General features: G+C 48.8%; 1 protein-coding gene across 1 annotated transcript in view; it reads left to right on the plus strand.

Moving 5' to 3' along the window:
• The first annotated feature begins 5,131 nt into the window (after positions 1 to 5,131).
• Positions 5,132 to 17,469, plus strand: part of ZNF622 (zinc finger protein 622) — a 275,145-nt gene continuing 262,807 nt past the window's right edge. Inside the window, exon 1 of the mRNA XM_069620502.1 lies at positions 5,132 to 5,343. The gene's annotated coding sequence lies outside the window, so the exon portion shown is untranslated. The remainder of the gene's footprint in view (positions 5,344 to 17,469) is intronic.

The following is a 17,469-nucleotide window of genomic DNA, read 5'->3' on the forward strand; positions in this document are numbered from 1 at the left end:
ATTGAATTATTCTCTCCATGAATAGCATATACAGGCATTTAGCACCAGTAATAACCTGGTTGTACGAAAAAATGTATCTGTTTTGATTCAAATTAAAAGTTTTAAGTTTTTGTCAATTTTTGATAACGGTTTCACTCTAAAGGCTGTTAGACACAAACAATTAAGTCCATTTGAATTATGCACTGTACACTTTAAGTCCAGGATCTGTGTGTTGACATGTATCTCAGAGATGTCCTTGAATTGAGGTTGTTTTGAAATTGTTGCTTTCAAAATTGCTTATTGACTAAAAATATTATATTGTTTAAATTTAAAATGTTTCTTTTCTTTATAGAAATGTTATTCTTAAAGAAAAAATGCCCCTGATGAAGAGTTGTTTGCTACTCGAAACGCGTTGGGCCTACCATCTTGTATGAATAATAAATTGTCTTGCTTATGAATTTATCCTTCAAGTTGTCAAAATTTAATTATTTAGTGAAATTTTGAATATATATCTGAAATGCCTTTAAAAGACTTTCCATCTTTAACGATTCTCTAATCACCATTAGGCTTTGGCCTTTTAGATAGGAAAGCTTTGCCCCCTGCACACTAATAGGAAAACGCTCTCTTTTGGATAGTGCACAGTATACATAAGATATATAAAGCAAACACCAAATTTGCCTCCCTCTCGGCAATTACGCAGGTGGTGTTTATTAACAACCACAAACATGGTACTGTGTTGGCCCCACTAGGGTTGGGCACTCTAGCCTTGGATTACACAACACTGGCAGCGCAAGGCCAAGCCAGTAATATGCCCTGTGGCAGAATGACCCTCAATAGATTATTCAAACCCCACTTCCCAACGGTAATTCGTATTTAAATCCTTTTGTGATTTACATATTTAAATACGTAAACTGGAGATCCCATTAATTTCTATTCTGGGCAACGGATGTTTTCAATTTGACATGGTGGGGATGCAAACCAGAAATGTGTGGGGGATTTTGAGCATATTGCTCGTTCTGTGTTGCTATCTCTGCTCTATACATGTCTACATAACGTAGAGGGAAGCCAACAACAACCAATCCACGGCGCATTGAAGTGTCTGCGTTGTCTTTTGGGGACAAAGTGAGACTCTCAGTGTGTGAAATCTTTGTCAAATGTATGACACAATTACTGACCCAACAACCACATCCTGACTCTTGAAATGAAAAATGCAATGCATTAGCTAAAACTGGTTAGGGCAATACCGTAACAGTCACATTTTCTGCAGCCTGCGCAGTGAGAAATACGGCGGATTCAAAAGCTACCAATCCAGCAGCGTGGCGTCCATGGCCGTCTAAGTGCTGTTATTGTTCAGATCATGTACTGGTAATCTTCATTACTCTTTGACCTACTCTTCCTTGTCACAGTACTCACAAATGAGGAACTTTTTTTGTACTCCGGAGCTATAACCTCCCACTTAACCACATGACACCAGTACATAGCAAGCCTGTACAGACACTGGGCCCTTCCACACCAAGGGAGGGTGGGCAGTACTTTGACAAGGAAGAGTAGAACTAGGAGTAATAAATTACCATGTAGTAATCTGATCATTACCTCCACACCCCTCTTCCTCGTCCCAGTACTCATCAATGAGGTATACCCAAACCAAGTGGAAGGGCATACATGAAAGCAGGAAGCAAGAGGACACCCAGGATCAATGCAAACACCAGGGTGAATGAGCAATCCAACAAAACATAGCTGGGCCATGGACAGCGCCCCCACACCAAAGGAACCAACCCCAGAACTGCCCACAATAAGCCTGTAACGCACAATAAAAGGCATTGGGGCCGGCCAGGTAGCTGCCCTGCGCAAAGGAACATCCCGAGCAGCCTCCAAGGAAGCAGTCATACCCCTGGTAGAACGACCCTGCCCACCCAAAGGTCAGAAAAGACTCATGGCCAAATACGCCATAGAAACCACCAACTAGAGGCAGCGACTAATGGAAACAACTGAAGCCCTCCACCCCCCTCACCTCCAGCCACACCAAGGTAACCAGAAGTCAGTCGGTACAAGGCACCTCAAGGGAGTACCAAGACACCACTTCTGAGGACAGAGGGACGGGGAAAGGCCAGGAGGAACACTTCCTTAGTCAGGCGAAATGAAGAGGCAACTTCAGGGGAAATCACACTGCAACACCAAGCAGTCAGGCAAGACATGAAAAAAAAAAAAAATGAGAATAGTAGAGGAGAGACCCAATCTCCCCCAGCCGCCATGCAGAAAGGATGTCTACAGCGCAAGGTGGACGACAGAACGCAAAACCAGGGGCTGATCTCACAAGGTGGGGAACCCGAACACACAGGAGGCCTAGCAAAAGCCAGGCTCCAAAAGGAACCAGCCCATCAGACCCAAAACCCTCTAACAGGGTCTAACGCAGCCCACTGAGCCTGCCAAGTAGCCACCACCCGCAACTGGAGACGCATGAGCAATGCAAACCACCCCCTGCAAGGCCAAAAGGGGACCCACCAAGAACACCAGAGAAAAATGTCAGCAGAATCCTCAACCACCCCGGATAAGAAAGCAAGCGGAGGGAAAGCACACAGTAGACCCTCAGGCAACGCGACATCCAAGGCGTCCACCACCCACCAGCAGGAACAGTGAGCAAAACCCAGGAACCCCTGCTGAGATTGGGGCGCAAACCGAGCCAACACTGGAGACATGAACCGGTGGCAAACATTTGCAAAGACTAGACCTGACAGAAACAGCTCCAGGAGTCCAGTTAACACCCCACTGAGGTGATCTGCCAAAACATTCACCACACCCTGAATGCAAACAGCCTCCAGGGACAGCAAAAGCCCAAGCTCTGAAGAACCCTGCCAGAGAATGCAAGGCCATTGACCCCGAGACCCCCCTGAAGGTCGACATAGGCTATGGTAGAAGAATTGACTGTCCGAACAAACACAGCTCAACCTGTAGGAGGAACAAAGCAATGCATGACGAAATGACTGCCAGTACACACGAGGCAGGAAGGAGATCCCCTGTGCACAATCAGGGACCCCAGAAAGGCCCCTAGCCCAGACTGCTGGCATCCATCAGAACCACCCATGGGGAAGAACCAACCCCACACCCTTCTGCAGGGAAGACACCAGTAACCACCAACCCATCAGCTCTCTCAGATTGCGGGAGACAGGAACCCGGCCGTTCAAGGGACTAGCAGGAAGGGCCCAATTGCAGAAGGAGACGTCCCACCAGAGGTCAAAGAGGGAGGCAGGCCCAAGGAACCTGAAATACATAAGAAACCATGTGCCCCTGCACCACTAGTAGGGCTCAGAGATGCCCACTGGCACTGAAGAACTTGGGACAGTGAGACTGAAGCCAAAGGGCCGGGAGGAAGAAGCACTGTCCAACTGCAGGCGCACAACCGGGCCCCAATGAAGACAGTCCTGGGACAGAGATAGGAGAGTCTGGCCCCAGACCATGAGGAAACCCCACCCGTGAAACAACTGACAAACTCGAAGAAGATGGGACTGCACTGCAGAAAACTGCCTCAACCAACCAATTGTCCAAATATGGGAACAGCCGGATCTCCTGCAGACGAAGACAGGCCACCACTGGAGCGACCAAAAACCTGCAGAGCCGACCACAATCCAAAGGGAAAGACACGGAACAGACCCCCCACAGAGAAACTGGAGATGAGACAGTGAATGAGGATACGATACACCCTGGAGATCATGCAAGACCAGCCAGTCACCCCGCCAGACTAGGGCAATTATCCCCAGCAACGTCTGCAACACAAAACGGCTAGCGGAACCTGCCTGAAGTCCCCTTCGTAAAGAAGACCAGCAATAGCAGGTCATAGCCGCGTGCTCAGATCTCCGGGAACCGCAATCATGCCTGAAAATGATGGGGGAGACACAACAAGGTGACCCGATAACCGTGAGGCACCTCATCAGCCAGTGAGTCCCCAAGGAGGCTGGAACCCAAGGGCAATTCGAAGAGGGGCTGCTGTTGAGGTGTCAGATCTCCAAACTATCAAAAGAAATGCCTCTGAGCAGAAAAGCAGGCTCCCATGGTGGTGCACCCAACCCCGCCATAGAAGATCTGAAAAAAGTTGCAACCGCATGACCGCCAATATTCCTGCCGTCCGAACCCTGCACTATCGCCGTGAACAGAAGCCAGACCCCCGCGCCGGCGGACGGGAATCAGTGATAGGGGCGCAGAGTCCGGCAGGACCCTATGCAAGCCTTCAAAAGCAAAAGGCAGTCTGCCGGTCCAACAGGTCGCGAAGAGCAGCTACCACAGAAGGGTAACCCACCAAAAAGGCCACACGTTCCGGTAAACCTAGGCACATCAGAAATAAGGGGTGGGGGTCATATATGATATGGTATTTGTAACGCGCCTATACAAATACCATATCATATATGACCCCCACCCCTATATAGCCTTATATTGGGATTCGAGGATCCCTCCCCAGTGAACGGGTCCAAAAATCCCACGGCATCCAATACTTGACACTCCTACAACTGCGTCCACCTCAACTCAGGAAAGTTATGTCCCCTCGGAATCCCTATCAGACTGAAGCCAAGACGCAGGAGAAGGTGAAGACAAGGAGGAACAATAATTACAAGAGGAGAAAGGGCTAGGTTCTCGCCTGCCCGTACCACCCTATGCACAGCAATGGGCTGCCGCACCAGAGCCATGATTCCGCCTCAGCCCGGGAGACTGAACGTCCATTTCATGTGGGCTACTTGTCGCCGGACAGGACTTGGGGAAAAAGCAGGAGAGACCACATATCTACTCTCGGTCGAGGTCTTGCCCACCCCACAGCTAAGTCACAGTCCAGCGTGCCGAGGGATGAGAAGGCAGTTTACTGGACACACCTAAAAATCTCCCAGCAAGTAGGAGTCTCGTCCCTGAAGGTACAACCAGTCCCGGTTGCCCTTGGCTGGCCTTTCCAGCAGGCCCAGGAATACCGGCAGCGATAGGCGTAGTCCAAAACGAAACAACGTGGAAGGAAGGCACGGCAATCCCGACAAGCAGACAACGCCGTACCGAACTCAACACTAAGAAATCAGCTACATAACATCCGCTCTCCCAGAGCCCCATTCCGGAAGTATCTAGAACTGGTGTCTTGTGGGTAGGTAGCTCGTTATACCTCCGCAGGGGAAACAAAAAAAGTTCCTGTAGGGGAGGCGGGGCCTCATTGGTGAGTATTGGGACTAGGAAGAGAGCCGTGGGCGTAATGGCTGTAGAGCATTGGTCGTCTAGTTCTTTACTTGAACTCAGTGGACTAATGGTGAGCTTACGCGTGACGTCAGCACGTGGCGTCCCTCGTTGCCATTCCGATTTTGTAAGAAGACGGAAGTTGCAGCAGTACAAGTAGCGCAGGTGAGAAGTTGCACTGTGTGGTCCCTGCATCCACTGCACTGGCGCTCTGCGTATCTAACCAAAGCACAGTCACAGCTCCCCTGAATTCACACCACAGTAACAACACCGCTCCAGCCCTAATTTGAACCTCAGACAAGACCCAGTCGTTTGCAGCTGTTTGCAGCTGTCTTACGCGGCCACGCAGTCAGTAAACTGGGATCGTTGTGGCTCTGTACTCCTACTACAGTGCCCCGTTTACAGCACTGCTAAACCATCCGTTGTTAATTCCAGCAAGGCAGTGGTGTTCCTCGCCGGTGTTATCAGTATTACGTTCAACATATATTTAGATCTAAAGAATTGAAATTAATGTTTATGTAGGAAATTGTTCTGAAATGCACGCGATTTTGAAGCGCACAAAATAAACTTGCCTTGCAGGTTTTCACCACGGCATTAAATAGACGACAGAGCATCTGGCTATAGGGTTTATAGCGTAGACACGGTTTACAAATAGGATCGTGGTAACCTGCGCAGAGGATATTGAACTACTTGTTTGCCAACCCTACGGATTTAGGCGGTAGGTTACAGCTTTTTAAGCACCCCTACCGATTTCGTTGTTAAATCCTACCGATAATATGTGGGTCTCACCGTCATGTTGCTTTATGGCTCCCCAGGTGGCGATGCCTCGAGCGAGATCCGACACACAGCCAGTAGCTTAAACTGCAGATAAGAAACAGTTAAAGCTGTCATTTCGGCTAGGTAGATTAAGCTGACCCTACCTAGAAGCACCCCTGAGACTTCTAAAATCAAAAGCAAGGTGGAAAAGCCAAACTTTCAGAAGCAGCAGACAGCGCTTCCCATTGAAATTCAAAGTAATCCTGCTCCTCTCCTAGAACCGGAGCAGACACTGTACGAATCCCCCTCGTGGCGCGCGATGAAATGGGGGAATGGATGTGTTTTCCGTCTTTAATTACTGGTGCCACTCCCTTCATTCACTAGATAGCGGGAACGCACTCATACCGGCTCATTTATCACTCTGCAGCACTGAACTCTAGGACCGCTCACACAACAAGCTCCAAAACCCCTTTTATTTCGATGGGTTTCCAGAGAAGTGAGTTTTGATAAAGCACACCACTTGGGCAGAAACGTCCTCGGCTGCCCCCGCATCTTGGTAGCTCTGGCTGCCTGCTAACCTTTCACCATCTCACCCACTACTTCATTCCACAAACACCACATGGACCGGAGAGTCCCGATTGTTTATTATGAAGCATGGGGGATTTTCAGAGGCAGGAATTTTAATGGACAGCTAACTCTTTACCCTGCCGGTGAAATAAACTGGTCCGTGTGAATGACTAGCCAGAAGCATGGGTTAGAAATCTCTAACTGGATTAAAACGTGTATGCACTTTAAATGAAATATCCGGTCCTTGGAAATGTGGTCTGCTTAGGAAAGTGTGACCTCATGTTTATTTTGGAAACGTTGTATGGACACTCTTGAGAACTGTAGATGCACATATGACCGGCCTTTCTTGGTACTGTCTGTGGCATGGTGGAAAATGTGTAATCACTGAGCCGAGTGAGCAGCCACGGGATACGGCTGGGCTGAGGCTGGAATCATGAAACACTGAGAACGCACCTCGCCCATGGAAAAAACAAGGGTGTCTCAGCGCGTGCTTGGGAAGCCCAAATAAGACAGCCGGACCCCTGAGCAGAGGCAAGCAAAATTGCCACAGACAAGCTCCCCACAGTGCGGTTGCCGAGGTCAAACTTCTGCCCGCTCCGTTTAAAGTTGTTTGCACCAGCTCCACAACTATCAGAACACAATCAGTTGTACTAGACCCCAATGTATGGTGCACAGTCCTGTGTGGACTGCAATGCTCTGCAAGTAGTTGTACACTTACAGTCCAGGGAGACCGGCGGCTGCACGTCAAATCCCTTCCTGCACCTTAACACCTATGATGTGACAATTTTAACGGCGCGCACCTGTACATAAGTGTTTCTAGGCGCGACAAGGGAGGGAAGACAGAGGGAGGACAAAGACACACGATCATAGTAGGCCTTCTGTCATTCAGATCGTGTTACTCAGATCGGGCAAGTTTGGGGGAAGGGAGGGAGGGAGGGAAGTGCCAGGGGGAGGAGGAAGGGGAGAGTGCAAGAACAGGTAAGTGCTGCTGAGAGGGGGGGTTATTACTCCTGGATACGTGTGTGGGGGAGCATTATCTGGCTACACTTATTGTAAAGTGTTAGCTAAAAATGTAGATCTCTGGGACTTTGCGTAACCAACTAAATACATGTATGATACCATTTAACAGTTTTGCATAGCGCTGTACTGTATTTGCCACCCGATCGTCCATGCTTGACGGCATGTTGAAGATATGTATAATCCCCTGAATGTAACCCATCCCGTTATGAACTAAAGGGCACAGCAATATATTTGGCTCTATATTATATTTGTTCTAGGGATTGCCTTACAAGCTGCATTTGCAGAAGCCTTTGCGGCCATCACTTCCCTTGGGACATAGAAGTGTTATCACCTTGTTGACTTTTCAGACCAATTTTCTTCACTGTAGGCACTTGGTGACACAGAAGGATTTATAGCTTTGCAGTGGATATTTCCTGTTTCAGCCCTCTAGCCATCTCGTCATAATCATTATGTTGAACTTTCCTGTGATCTCTTCAAGGACATATGTCCCTTGAGGCCATTTTCTGTGATGGCATAAGGCCAAGGTTCACGTGACATAATTTCCTGTGATGTCATCATTATGCTAATTACTATTTTTTAAACTTTAAGATTCCTACAGATTTTTGGTCACAAAATGTTGGCATGTGAAACATAGAGGATCAGTTTGTTGGTCTATCACATAGTGGGGGTGGAGAGGGGCAGGGTGATGGAGGGGAGGGAGTTCAGTTGTAAGTTAAGGTGCGGGAGAACTCACAAGATTTTTCTTAGCACACATCCACCCTGCTCATAATAAAAGTATACATTTCACGGGATTACTTAATAAATGGCCGAAGTGGTGCTGCAAGTGGTTTACTGTAGCTCCCTGGTTATTTGCTGGAGGCTTTCTGCTGTGCTTGACATTGGAGAAGCACCCCAACTGGATTTCATTGTGGCACATTTCCCATGCGTAAAGTGGTGCTGCGGGTGGTTTACAGTGGCGCGCCTGATTTGGGCGGTGCAGTTCCCCTCGTAAAATGACTGTTTTGTAAATATTAAGAACCGCTTGCGAGGCTAGCATTGGCCACTCAAGGAAACACAGTTGCCGCTCGTTTGCAAAATAAGTGGAAAGTGCAGTTGCAATATCGCTTCCCTCCGTTTGCTTTGCTTGTGTTGAGTGTGCAGTATTGAGACAAAGCACATGACTTTGGTCCGTCGAACTATTGCCACCATTACTGTTTTAATTATCAGTCTGGCGTGAAAGTTGGGAGCAGAGTATGCTGAGTGCCACATCATGCATACATTGAATTGGGTACACTGGAATTGGCGCGGATCCCCTAGCATTTATAGTCGGCCTAGTTGCCAAACGTCTTCTTTCAAAAAGATAGACGTTGTATAATTCTGCAATGCCTTTATTATTCAATGTGCCCTTGGTGTTGACACGTGTTTCGACCCAAACCAGTTGTTTTCCAAAACTGGGCATTCGTGTGCGGATGATATTCATGATCAATGCATGCTGAATGTGGACTGTTTGTGGGGCTAAATTCTTTTAGTGGATTAGTGTCCCCCCTCTAAGCACGGTATCACTTGACTTGATGGCATGCCACAATCTGTTTAAACGCATTGATCGTGAATATCATACTCACACAAGTGGCACCACCAAGGCCACATTGAATAATAAATGCACTTAAAGAATTATACAACGCGTGTTGTCTTTTTGAAATTTTTGTTAACTAGCCCCACTATAAATGCTACGGGACCAGTGCCAATTCCAGTGTATTGAATTCATTTTAATGAGTTCAAGGTTTGGGTAAACCTTTTCGGTACCTGGGCTGGTAAAGTCTGTGGCCTATAAATAAGGTACATAATCATTCTCTATCACTTAAGAGCACCGATCAGCGCACAGTGAGCCTCACAACTCTACCGTCCCTGCCTCTCTTACTACCCCTTCCTCTTCATTTTCTCATGTCTCTCGTCCCACTGGTCGTGGTGGAGGTGTTGGTATCCTCTTCCATCCTAAATACCATTCATCTACTTCTACACTGTCCCTTCCTACCTTCCCTTCTTTTGAATACTTGTATAAATCCTTTACTTACCCTCACCCTATTTCCTTCCTAATTATCTATAGAACTCCTGGTCCCCTCTCCTCCTTTTATGACAACCTTGACCCCCTCCTCTCTCTTATCTCCCCTTCCTCCCTCACTGTACTTGGCGATTTCAACCTTCACCTCCCCTCAAACTTCCCCTCTTCTCGCGATCCTCGACCCCTACCTTCTCTCTCCTCCAACTCACTCTTCTGGTTCCACTATTGTTCTCATCTTTAATTCCACCTACTCCTCCTCTCCTGTCTCCTCTTTACCCATCTATGTATCTGATCATGCTCTGCTCTCCTTCTCCCTTACTCCCAGTATTACACCTTAATCTCCTCTACCCTCCTCCATATCTTTTACTCGACGTGACCTCTGGAACTTTAGCCCTTCACTCTTCCTTGATACCTGCTCTTCTTTTCTCCCCCCCCCCCATTTCTGATTTCTCTTCTCTCCTGGCTGATCTTGCCTTATCCTCTCTTTCCTCCTCTAGCTCCACTAGTCTTGATCAACTCTACCCCCTTTCTTCTTTCTTCCCTACTCGTAAGCCTTCCCAACCCTGGCTCTCTCCCCACCTCTTATCCATGCGTCGTCGCCTTGAGCATTGCTGGCTCAAATCCCCTACACTTCCTAACCAAACCTCCTACTTCTCTTATCACTCTCTATATGATTCCTGCCTTAACTCCGCCAAACGTGCTTACTTTTCTGACCTCCTTCACTCCCAAGTCTCTCACCCTTGTCGTATCTTTCAAACCCTCTCTCCTCTCCCGCTCATGACATCTCTTCCACTTCTCCTGCTTCTCCTTCTGACTTTGCTAAATTCTTCTCTGAAAAAATGATTTCTCTTCGCCAAAAAATGGTCTGTTCTCCTTCTCATTCCTCTCCTCTCACCTCCATACACCCCCCTTCGGCTAGCATGTCTACATTTTCTCCTATCGCACCTTCTAATGTCTCTTTCCTCTTAACTAAATCTCACCCACAGCCGCTCCTTCTGTTCCTATCCCAACCCTTCTTATTCCTAAGATTTACCCCCCTCTCATGCCCTACCTAACCTCCTTCTTCAATACTTGTCTCTCTACGGCCACCTTCCCTTCTGCCTTCAAGCATGCCACTGTCATCCCTATATTGAAGAAGCCTTCTACTAATCCTCTTCTAACTTTCGCCCAATCTCATTTCTACCTTTTCTCTCTAAAATACTCAAACGCTTAGCCTATTCTCAGCTCTCAACTTTTGTCACAACCCACTCTCTCCTTCCCCCTTCTCAATCTGGCTTCCGCCCCAAACACTCCACTGAGTCTGCTCTTACCTATGTCTTTAACTCTCTCCTTACTGCTCGCTATTCTAAGCAATCCTCTATCCTCATCCTCCTTGACCTCTCTGCTGCATTCAACACTGTTGATCACCCTTTACTTCTCAATACTCTTTCCTCCCTTGGATTCAAAGGTTCTGTCTTTAACTGGCTCTCCTCTTACCTCTCCTACTGTTTTTTCACCATTTCTTGGGGCAGACAAACCTGGTCTGGTCTATTGTACCTGCTTGCACATGCCACTTTAGCCTTATCTGTGAATTCTGCATTTAGGTGAACCCCTCTGGTCAACTGTATTTAGTGCATTTAGTTGCACACGCCACTTTAGCCTTACCTGGGAATTCTGCACTTAGGTGAACCACTCTGGTCTACGGCACCCGCTTGCACATTTCACTTGAAAACCCTCATGCATTTCCACAACCTAATTGAACCAAAATGTACCAATTGCTACTCTCCAGTTACCAGTGTACTAGGTCTTTGTGTTAACGTCAAATCTAGATGTCAGTTTGCTTGAATACCCTTACTGCATCTCCACAAGATAAACATACCAAATATTAGTCCACTGTACCTCCCAGACATGAATGATTCAGGCATATCACTGAAGCATCTACTTTATATCTAGACGCCAGCTCACAGTACATTTCTGGAATAGCTAAGAAATGTTCCCCACGAAAGTCACCTTGACACTAATACTATTATGATATATGATATGATATGGTATTTGTAACGCGCCTATACACAGGTGTTTCAAGGCGCAACGAGGCAGGGAGGGGAGGAACAAGGGGAGACAAAACAAACGATCCTACTAGGCCAGGTGTCATTCAGATCGCGCAAGTGCAGGGGTGGGGGAGGGGGGAAAAGTGCAAGGGGAAGGGGAGGGGGGGAAGTGCAGTAAAGGTAAGTGGCGTAAGTAATAAATAAAAAAAAGGGCCAGCTAGTGGCAAGTGCAAGGTAAGTGCAGAGCAAGTGCTGGGGAAGGTGGGGGCTGTAGGGATACAGAGACAGTCCCGTAGTGCAGAGGGGTTCCAGGGGATCAGTGACTGGGACCAGGACCGAAGGCAGTTTAGAGTGGTCAAGTTGCAGGATCAGTGCAGTTTAGTGAAGAATTAATTAGCTGTTCAGCAGGGGAGAGGGAGAGAGAAAGCAGAAGCAAAGAGGAAGGTTTTGAGGTGCTTCCGGAACCGGAGGTGGTTCTCCTCAAGTTTCAGGGAGGCAGGAAGGCTGTTCCAGAGGGAGGCCCCTGCCGCGGAGAGAGATCTACCCCCAGCTCGTTGCTTCGAGAAGCGGCTGACCATGAGGGAGTTGGAGGCGGATGAGCGAAGGGCTTGGGGAGGAAGATATTTGGGAAGAGAGAGTTGAAGGTATTTAGGACCCAGACCCCAGAAGGCCTTGTGGACAATGCAGAGGGTTTTGAACTTTATCCTCGCAGCCACTGGGAGCCAGTGTAGAGATTTCAGTCCTGGAGAGATACGGTCCCTGGGCTTGAGGCCAAGGACAAGTCTCGCAGTTCTGTTCTGGATGAGTTGCAGAGGGCGGAGAGTGGAGGCAGGCAGATTAAGATAGAGGCTGTTACAGTAATCCAGCTTCGAGAGAACCAGGGCTCGGCAGACAGTGAGCTTCTGGGGGAAGGAGAGGAAGGGAAGAATACCTCTGAGGAGGTGCAGCTGGTAGTGTGATCTCTTGGCGACGTCAGAAATATGAGGAGAGAAGGAGAGTGTGGAGTCGAAGATGACCCCAAGGTTTTTTGCCTTGCAGGTAGGAGCAGGGAGGGGGCCAAGGGAGGCAGGCCAGAGAGCTGCAGGGAAGGAGGGAGTGGGAGTACCGATGAGTAGAATCTCAGTCTTACTGGCATTAAGGCAGAGGTCATTGGCGGCACACCATTCTTGGATAGCAGACAGACAGTCAGAGATGAGGGAAGGAGAGGGGGAGGCTGAGGGTAGCCTGAAAATGAGCTGGGTATCGTCCGCATAGCACTGGAAATTAGGGCAGAGAGCGGCAATGCGGTGGGCAAGGAGAGCCAGATACTGGTTGAACAGCCAGGGAGAGAGATTAGATCCCTGGGGGACACCACAGGTGGAGAAAAAGATGTCGGAGAGGAAGGACCCCAGTTGGACCTGGGAGGGTCGATTTGAAAGGAAAGAGGTCAGCCACGCCAGAGCCTGACCAGTGATACCCAGGTTTTCCCGGAGACGGTTGAGCAGGATGGCATGGTTGACAGTGTCAAAGGCAGAGGAGAGATCGAGCAGAATGAGAACACACGGAGTGTTGGAATCGAGGTTCAGGAGCAGGTCTTCACGGATGTTCAGAAGAGCAGTTTCCGTGCTTCTGGCAGCTCTGAAGCCAGATTGATGGTCATGAAGACTACCAACAGATTCAGCATGGAGGTTAAGCTGGGAGATGGCCAGTTTCTCCAGGAGCTTGCCCAGGAAGGGAGTGATGGAGATAGGGCGATAGTTAGCCGGGCAGGAGGGGTCGGAAGAGGGTTTCTTGAGAGGAGGGTGCACAAGGGAGTGCTTGAGGGGGGAAGGGAAGACTCCAGAGGCGAAGGAGTGGTTGCAAAAGTCAGCCAGGGCAGGAGCCAGGGAATCGATGTGGTCCTTGATAGTTTTGGAGGAACAGGGGTGAACCTGTTTAGACGAGACTTTCATTGATCGGACTTGTCTGGAAACCTCGTCAGCAGAGAAGGGTGGAAAGGCAGAGAAAGAGGGAGGAGGGTTGACCGCAGAAGGGCCAGAGGAAGAGCCGGGTGGGGGGGGGAGGTGAGAGGAGGAGAGCGAGGACAGGATGTCCTGAGTTTTAGAGATGAAGTGAGAGGCCAGTGCAGTGCAGAGGGCCTGGGAGGGGACAGGAGAGGTAGAGACTGCAACAGGGTTGGCCAGCTCCTTGCAGATTTTAAAGAGTTCGGCGGAGTTGTTTGATGCCGCAGAGATGCGGGCTTGGATAAGGGCTCTCTTCTTGGTGAGAACGGAGAGCCGGTACTGCCTTTGAAGCAGGCGGCAGGCCAGTTTGTCAGAGGATGAACATGAAGCACGCCATTTCCTCTCAGCAACCCTGCACTTGCGTTTTAGGGTGACGAGATCCGAGTCATACCAGGAGTTACATTTGGCTTTGGGCTTCAGGCGGATTCTCATGACGGGGGCAAGGATATCAAGAGTAGCAGATATAGCAGAGTGGAGCATGGAGAGGGCTGTGTCAGGGTGGGAGTCAGCCGAAGGGGAAGGGGGGGGGGGAGAAGGTAGCAGCAAAAGCCTCAACTGACACACGCTTCATGGGTCGGATGACCGAGAAGGTGGGTGGCAGTGAAGAGGGTGGCTTTGTCTGAGGGGTAGGGAGGGTGAGGTGGGAGGATAGGAGAAAGTGATCGCTCCAGGAGAGAGGAGTGGAGAGAGGGACGGAGAGGGGAAGGTCAGAAGAGATCAGAGCATCAAGAGTGTGCCCAGCAGAGTGAGTAGGCCCAGACGGGAGAATAGAGAGTGAGAGAGAGTCGCAGAGGTCACGAAAGAGACAAGTGGGGGGACTGGAGGCATCAAGGTGGATGTTGAAGTCGCCAAGAAGGAGGAGTTGAGTGGTTGAGGACAGGAGTGAGGAGGAGAGGTCAGCCCACTCAGAGAGGAAGGAGGAAATTTGACCAGGTGGCCGATAGATAATAGCCACGGTAAGGGAATGGCTAGGAGAGAGAGAGAGTCGGCAGACAAGACATTCAAAAGAGGAGTAGGTCTGAGTGGGAGTGACAGTGGCAGGAATCCACTCGGGGAAGATAAGGGCAACACCACCCCCTGCACGGTTAGGCCTGGGCATGGAGAGGATCTTGTACCCGTCAGGTAGGAGTGTGTCAAAGCTGGTGGCAGAGCAGGCTGTGAACCAAGTCTCAGTGAGACAGAGGACGTCGAGGTGCAGTTCCTCAAGAAGGTGACAGATATCGGAGGAGTGCTTGATGGCAGAGCGAGTGTTTAGAGTGGCAATGTGGAGAAGGCTGCCATCCTTGAAGAACTTCCGGGGAGGGGTACAGATCAGAGGTACGCCCTGCGGAGGTATTGAGGAAGGAGGTGAAGAAGGAGCACGAGAGGGGGCAGGGAGGGAGGGTAGAGGCAAGGTAGCCAAGGATAGAGGAGGGGGGACAGCAGGAGAGGGGAGGAAGTTGATGAGGTGTGGGAAGCGTCTATCGAAGAGGTCAAGGTTGGCCTGGGGGCCTTGGACCAAGATGGTCCCATTAGCGTAGACATTAATGATGGCCTTAGAGGAGCGGAAGGGGGCCAATAGGACATCCCAACGGGTGCCACCATTAATGGGAGAGGAGGAGAAAGGAGAGAGCACAGAGACCATATGAAGGGTCCATAGGTCAGGCGAAGGTATTCACCGCTATAGCTAGTACTATGGCCATCACTCCCAAAACCAGTCCTCCTAAGGACAGAAACCTGAGACTTAGGTCCAGACTACCTAGTATCTATGAACCTGTAGGAAACTACCAGAATAACGCCAACAGACGTACTACTACCCAACCTAAAAACCTGCACCGCTCACCCAAACAATCCAATTACACCAATGATCAAACTCCTACCATAACTTGAACAACTTTGGACACCCGATCACTCAAAACCTGTCAAACTAGCAAACCTAATAGTTCTCTAACACTACTAGGATCTCTCATCAATGCGAGATCAATGGTGGCCCCTGACACAGAAATTGCGGACATCCTAAATAAGGACAACTTGGATCTATTGGCCATAACTGAGACTTGGCTTCACGAGGCGGCAGGTCCAACAATGATAGCAGTGCCCGATCACTACCAAATTCTCAGAGCAGACAGGCCTAATGCCAGAGGCGGCGGACTAGCCATCATCTGCAAATCTACCCTTCCCATCAGACCTGCCACATCAGTCTCCTACCCTTCTTGTGAAGTACCTACAGCCAAAATGCCCCTCTCTAACAACCGCACACTCTCAATCCATTTAATATACAGACCCCCAGGGCCCCTAGGCACCTTTTGAAGATTAATTAACTAGCCTTATAGCCAATAACACTAAAGACCATTCCCAAACCCTATTACTGGGAGACTTTAACCTTGGCTTTAATGAAACTGACAATAAACATGCAGAGTCAGTTGCAGCCCTGCTTAAGGACCACGGCCTTGACCAAAAAGTCCTCTCCCCCTACCCACATCAAAGAAAAGGACCCTCGATTGGGTATCGGAACTGAACTGTAACATCAATATCACCAATATTGCTCCACAAACATGGACGGATCACTACCTAATAACCTTCTCCGCCACTCTGGATCTCCTTAGCCCCAAAATCAACAACATGGTTCCCCCTCTCCTGACCAGAAGTAAGAAGGACATGACGGTTGAAAACATTATCCCTCTCCTCCTTCCAGCCATATCTGGTTTGAAAACTAACAACCCAGACACCTTGGTAAATACTTTCAATAATGCTATGACCAAAGCATTAGACGCAGTTGCTCCAGCCAAACTACGTAAAGCTAAACAGGAAGCCCACTTAAATGTCTGGTTCACGCCCCACCTCAAATCTCTAAGACTACAAAAAAGAAAGCTCCAATCTATCTGGCGCCACTCTCCCACTGAACACAACAAAAATAACCTAACCGAATTTGCCAAATTGTACAAAAAAGAAATTATCAAAACCAAGAAGAACACCTTTAATGACAGGATCGCAAAAGCCAACTCCAATACTAAAGAGCTCTTCACCATCCTCCGTGAGCTGGAATCCCCCATTCAACCAATAGACAACGCCCCTAAAAACAAAGCTTGGTGCACAAATATACAAAAGGCCCTTGCTAACAAAATTTCCCTGCTTGAATGTAAAATTGCTAAAAAAAAGGCCACACTTCCACCTCTGCACCAACAAATACCCCAATCCCAGGAGAATAAGACCAATGCACCATTTAGATTCAAAGCTATATCCATAATTGACACAGAAAAAATAATACTCTCCCTCAAACCCTCAAACTTTAAGGGCGACCTCTGCCCTGCACAATTAATAAAGGACGCAGCTAGGGATCTAGCTCCCTTCATTTCCAAGCTTATAAACTCTTCCTTTAAATCCAACACGGTACCCACCAACCTTAAAGAATCATGGGTCCTCCCATTATTGAAAAAACAAACTCTGGACCCCACCATCCCCACCAACTACAGACCAATCACCACAGTGCCTTTCCGACTAAAAATCCTAGACAGAGCTGCCTACATACAAATCCAGGATTACCTGGAGGCTAACCACCTGCTTGGCTCACGGCAATCTGATTTCCGCCCACTCCACGGCACGGAAACAGCTTTGTTAGACCTCAAGACACAAATTGAGGAACTTAAGTATATCGGGAAAACAGCCTTGCTCCTCCTACTGGACTTGTCGGCTGTGTTTGACCTGGTGGACCATGCAGTCTTATGCAACCACCTTGAATCTGCCACCAACTTCACCGGAGATGCTATAGCCTCGGTCCAATCCTTCTTAGCAAATTGCACCATGCGAGTCTTCTCCACTACCAACTCAGCTGACCCCATCAAAATAACTGTGTCTCCCCCATCATGTATAATATCTTCAACAAGCCTTTGTTTGCCAAGTTGGACAGCTTGGGTGTCATCTA

The sequence above is a fragment of the Ambystoma mexicanum genome, chromosome 5q, assembly GCF_040938575.1.
Source record: "Ambystoma mexicanum isolate Mex_15411 chromosome 5q, UKY_AmexF1_1, whole genome shotgun sequence".
NCBI classification, from domain to species: Eukaryota; Metazoa; Chordata; class Amphibia; order Caudata; family Ambystomatidae; genus Ambystoma; species Ambystoma mexicanum.